This window comes from Neofelis nebulosa, chromosome 5 (genome assembly GCF_028018385.1).
Source record: "Neofelis nebulosa isolate mNeoNeb1 chromosome 5, mNeoNeb1.pri, whole genome shotgun sequence".
Taxonomy (NCBI): Eukaryota; Metazoa; Chordata; class Mammalia; order Carnivora; family Felidae; genus Neofelis; species Neofelis nebulosa.
Window position 1 is genome coordinate 86472820 of NC_080786.1, and position 6309 is coordinate 86479128.

Below are 6309 nucleotides of genomic sequence, written 5' to 3' on the forward strand. Positions count from 1 at the left end.
TTGTTTTTAGTTCCCTTTGCTTCCTGGGGGAGGAGGAGAGTTGTGTTAATGCTTGCTATTTGCACATCCAAATGGTGGGAATAGTTTTTGGCAACCTCTGTACTCACCAGTCCTGAAATGCCTTTTGAGCATGGGGTCAGACATCCGCATTTCCCTAAGGACACTTTCCTGGTTGGCTTGCCAGGACGCCACGGGGTGCAACCAAATCCTATAGTGTGAAATGGAAGAATTGGTGGCGGCACTGATGTTTGATGGGCAGTGAACCGAAGATGGCAGGTCAGCCTGCCAGGCTTCATTCCAACTCTTGCCCTTTAGAGAGCTGACCTTTTGTTTGCTGGGCCTCTCTCTACTAGATACCACATGGAATTCTGGTAATAAGAGGAAATAATGTAAGGTGTTCATTTATGCTGTCAGTCAACAGATCTTTTACGGGGCACCTACAATGTGTAAGGCACTAATAGATGCAAATAATTTTACAAGAATAGAAACTTAGGCCCGCGAGGGCATTTTATAACTCACACTGGGCTTTCACATGCGTTATATCAAAGATGATAAAACAGACATGGCCCTCGCACTCAAAAAGTTTACAATCTAGTGGGGCAGAAGAAGTCTATAGATAAATTTCTGCATTACAGAATTGAACGTGGCACATGTCATAAGGAGAAGAGCCAGTCCCTAACCGGGGAATGAACCGCTCTCCTGGAGTCACGTGCCGGCACTTCCACGGCTCTGAGAGTTTGAAAGTGGAAGAGGCCACGTCCAGCTTTGGGTCACGGCTGCATCTGGGTAGGGGTACATGGTGGGAGTTAGACATGTGACTGTACACACAGGACTGAGTGGCTGTAGTTTTGTCACCTTCAAGATATTCAAAGGCGTGCTCTCTTGGTGTTGAGGCTCAACATCTTTTTCAAGAGGATGTCCATGCCAACCCTTTGGTTGCCTTTGCAGCACCTGAACTTTGAAATTTAGGAACGTTTTTGGAGCCTAGGAGATAATCAAATTGTGGCCAATAATTCATGTAGAATGAAACCTACTGATAACAGGTCTGAGTCTCCCACTTGGGCATTTCTAAAGCCACACAATTTAGGGGCTAACGTTTTTTTCAGATTGTGGGGGAATGATTTGCATATCTCCATGGCTTAAATCATTAACTTGGCCCTAAAATTTACAACACTTTAATACAATCTCACAAAGATTTGTCACACTGCCAAACATCCAGTCAGACGTTTCCTGAGAGATGGTTATCCTGTAAACACTTTTGGTTTTAATGTTTTATTCTGATATTTGTTCTAATACGGTGTGGAAAGATTTCTTGCTTTGACAATAAGTATATTATTTTTTTCTTTGGTGATTCAATATCTTGTGGTGTCTCACATTTCTCATTCTGATGTCAATTGCCATTGAACAAGACTGTAAATAAGGAAGATGTAGGCATTTTAGATAAATGTGTACTGAAACCAGATGATTCCTTTGAGAAAAGCTATTCACTAAGTCCCACCTGATGTAAGAGAGAAAGAGACAGAGAGAGAGAGAGAGAGAGAGTGTGTGTGTGTGTGTGTATGTGTGTGTAATGTTCTTCTTTCTTCTAAAAAGATAATAAGAATGAGACTTTTAAAAATAATAGCTTATTAGGGATTCTGATTAGTCTGGTATTTTGCATTTCTGACTTTACATATACTAAACAGCATTCATCTGTTTTTCACAACTCCAAAGTCCTGATTGCCTTAGAAAGTCTCCCATACTCTTTCACCAAGAAAAAATAGGTGATTTGCCAAGTTCTGAGTTTGACACAGCCTTGTTTCCCCAACTGATTGAAACAAACAAAGGTATGCTTAAGAATGCACAGAGTAATCTGAAGACTTAGTTTGATTGAATAAAAAGTATAAATTATTAGTCCTGTCCATTTCCAGATAAGTTTCTCAAGCTTAAATGCCAAAATCAACTATTACCACCTGAAGTCAAAAGCCATGTAGAATGATTTTGTTCCAATGGGTCAAAACATTTCTGTTTATGTCTAATACTCCTCTGTGATGAGGCAGCAATGAAGATGAGAAGCAAACTTAAGTCTACTGACAAATATAGAAAATGTTTCGCGTACCGAATGAGTGTGTCCATGTTTTTCTGTTTCCATCTGGATCCTTTTCAGTGTGATTACTTATTTTTAGGTTGGCATTTTAGAAGGAAGATGAAATGGCTTTAGGAAATGATGTGAAAGGTTAAGAAGATGGATGAGAAATGTAAGTCAAGGGCTTTTATGAAGGAAAATGTAGCCTCATGGTTTTATGTTCAATGTATTTCTTACAAAAACCAGATATCCATATTTCTGCTAAATCTAAATTCTTGAACCCTGTAAACTTGAGTAGCTGTGCCAAGGTGTAAAGGATTTTTTTTAAAAATGTGGAACTTTAAGTCACCCAAGCATAGGGGAAGGTCATGTCATTAAATAATGGAGTGGAAACAGGCCCCAAACAGGCTGACACTGTTTAAAATACAAAGCCTTAGAATCCTAGGGAAGAAGGAGGTATGAACTAGAACAAGATGGCAATTTAATTATGTTACTCACGTTAAACCCCGTCAAACCTACCAAAGCTGAATTACATAATCTTCAAAATAGTGGTGAGGAAAGAAGCCTTAAGAATCTGAATAAATATTAACTATTTTACTAACATTTTGAGAAGTCTTAGATAGTGTAGAAAGTTTCATATTCTTGTAACTCTTATGAATTAGAAAGTAGTCAGCTCTGGCTGTGTCTGTAAGTCAGACATCAGGTAGGTGGGCACATGGACAGACAAGGACAAGGAGTGCCTCTCCAACTATTTAAATGTTCCATGTTTGTCTTTTATCATGCCAGTCCTTGTCCCCTTCTGACTTCTGATTCTAGGTTCCCCTTGGGTTCCACACTGGACTTCTGAACCGGATTTGGAATCTCTTCATCTTTGGCCGAATCTGGGTTCTTTGTCAAGACCTCACAGTCTTCCCCCACAGATGGCTTCAGTGACTCTCTCAGGCCTTCCCATTTCCAGTCTGACTGTCATCTGTATAGATGCAGCCTCAGCTGGGCATGGGCAGCAAGAGGGGAATCTAGCAGGAGTTGGAATTCTCATTTTCTAATGAGAATTTTCTAATTCACACAGTGGACCTTCTCCTTCCTTGCCCTCGCTCCATCCATTACATGGAATTGGTCCTGTACCCTGATCTGCCATTAACTAAACCTGACCTTTCTACACGGACACAAAAGAGAAGACAGGTTCGAAGTCAATCAGAGGTTTCTTCCCTTGCTTTACCCTTCTGTTTCCCTGCCTCCCCATCTGCTTTCCTTCCTAAGGGCTTTAATAGACTCCTCCTATGAACCAGGCTTTGTGCTAGGTGCTAGAATTGTAAAGACCGTGTCCCTGACCTCTGTAAACTCACATTCTGGTGTCTTCTGCCTTGAAGAAATAAGACCAATTGAGACTACATGTTTATAGACTTGTTTGGCATTTGTGGGATTTGCCTTTGTTTAATATGGGTGGGAATATGAGTTTGTTTGTTCTTTGTCTCATACTGGCTAATAAAGGTGTTCAGGAAGAACTTTGGGGGGACATGTGTCTTAGGAAGCTTTAACTTTACCAGCCCAATCTGAAGTCTCCAGAAGAGTTTTTTAAAAAAAACTCCATTATGTATATTTGTAAGCTTTTTGTTTTGAAATCATTATAGATCACAGAAAATTACAAAAATAGCTCTTAGGGTCCCTGGAACCCAGCTTCTCCCAGTAATGACATCCTATAGGACTCCAGTACAATATCAAACCCAGGAAATTGAGGTGGGTACAATACTGTTAAGTAGACAACAGATCTCATGCACTCATCCATGTATATGTATGTATGTAGAGTTCTATGCAGTTTGACCCCACATGCAGATCGTGTAACCACTGCAACAGTCAGGGTACAAAACCGTGCCATCACCACCAAGGAACTCCCTTGTGCTACCTCTTCAGGGTCACACTTCCCAAACCCCCTCCTGGCCCCCGGCAACCACTAACCTGCTCTCCATCTTTGTAGTTTTGTCATTTGAGGATGATTATTAATGCACTCATACAGTACGTAACCTTTTCGGATTGCCTTTTGTCATGAAGCATAACACCCTTAAGATCCTTCCAAGCTGTTGTGTATATCAGTAATTCATTCTTGTTTATTGCCGAGTAGTTTGCCATAGTATGAATGCGCCAGTTTGTTTACCTACTCACCCTTTCGAGACGTTCGTGTTGTTTGCAGTTTTTTGCCAGTACGAATAAAGCTGCTGCGAAGGCTCATGTAGAGGTTTTTGTATAAACATCAGTTTTTATTTTTCTGGGATAAATGCCCACGAGTGCAATTTCTGGGTATGGTAAGTGCATGCTTAGTTTTAAAAGACACTGTTTGTTAGCTTTTTAAAAACAGCATTATCAAGGTATCATTGACATATAATAAACTGCAAGATTGAAAGGGTACAATTTTGTTTTGACCAAAGTATATACCCAAAGTCATCACCACAATAAAGATGATAAAGAGAATAGACTTTACCCCCCTCCCAAAATCTCCCTCATGGCTCTTCACAATCCTGTCCTCCTGTCCCTACTTGCCTCCTTCCCCTGCCAACCCATCCCAAGGCAACCACTGATCTGCTTTCTGTCATCATTAGTTTGCATTTTTTAGAATTTTCTATACATGAGATCATGTTCTTTGAGGGGATGGGGGTGGTCTGGCTTCTTTCATTTACCATAAATGATTTCGATATCCATCCATGTTGTGGCCTGTCGCAATAATTAATTCCTTCTTGTTGCCAAGTAGTAATCCACCCTATGGATATACTTCAATTTATTTATCCATTCTTCTGCTGGTGACCATCTGGGTGGTTTGTAGTTTTGGGCTATTACAAGCAAGGCTGTTATGAGCACTTATGTGCAAAGTCTGTGTGTGGACACTCTTTCATTTCTTTAGGGTAAATGCCTAAAGATCTAATGGGTGGGCTATGTGGCAGACCCGTATTTAATTTTGTAAGAAACTGCCAAACCATTTCCCACAATCGTTGTATCATTTCTACTTTCCCCTAGAAGTGTATGAGAGTTCTGCTTATTCTACATCTTTACCAGCACTTGATTTAGTCAGTCTTTTTAACTGTAAACATCCTAGTAGGTGTGGTATTTCACTGCGGTTTTAATTTACAGTTTCTTAATGCTTGTTGGTATTGAGCATCTCTTCATGTGCTTATTTGCCATCTACACAGCTTCTTTGGTGAAATGTCTAATCAAATATTTGCCCTTTTTATTTTTAAAAAAAATTTTTAATTTTTTTTTTTTTTAACGTTTATTCACCCTTGAGAGACAGAGAGAGACAGAGCACAAGCAGGGGAGGGGTAGAGAGAGAGGGAGACACAGAATCTGAAGCAGGCTCCAGGCTCTGAGCTGTCAGCACAGAGCCCGACACGGGGCTTGAACTCACAGACCGTGAGATCGTGATCTGAACCGAAGTTGGATGTTTGACTGAGCCACCCAGGCACCCTAATATTTGCCCTTTATAAATTGGGGTGTTTGTTTTCTTATTATTAAGTTTTAAGAATTTCCCAAGTATCCCTCCAATAAAATTTCTCCCCACAGTGTTTATTCTATATTTTTATTGGCAGCTTAAGCTTCTGTTACTTTGAAGCAAAATAACCCTAATTCTGACCCCACTTTTGAGGTAAAGAGAAGTAGCATTGTGGAAACCCAAAGAACGAGGTGGCAGCAGATCTTGGCCCCAGGTGAGCTCAACAAGACTTCTTTCTTGAAGAGGAGATACCTGAGCAAGGGTTTTGTCCTGCCTCCCCCACCTGCTTTCTTGATCCCCCTTTTTGTTTTAGTCTCAGAATTCTTCTTCTTATATTCAGCCTCAGCTCCTCAGGCTTTTTTCTCCTCATTTTCTACAATATTTATCAAGCGCCTACCAGGTGCCAGAAGCTCTGCTGAAGAATATGGGGAAAGTGATGAAAAGGGCAGCATCCATGCCTTCAGAGAGTTCTTAGATCAATACTAGCAACAGGGATGTCCACAAACATATTGCAAAGCAGACTGTGAGAAATTCAGCAACAGAGAAGTAAACGACACCTATGACAATAGGGGAGACAGCATCAGTCTACTGGGTTGAAAGGGAAGGTCATAAGCGGTACAGAGATATTGCAGGTTTCCCAGAGGAGACGGCAGGTAAGCTGGACTTGGAAAAGTGGATAAGATTTTAACAAGTGGAGAGAAGGGAAGGGGCGGTCCGGCAGAGGGAACAATGAATGAAGGTGTGGAATGAGAACGTACAGAGACTG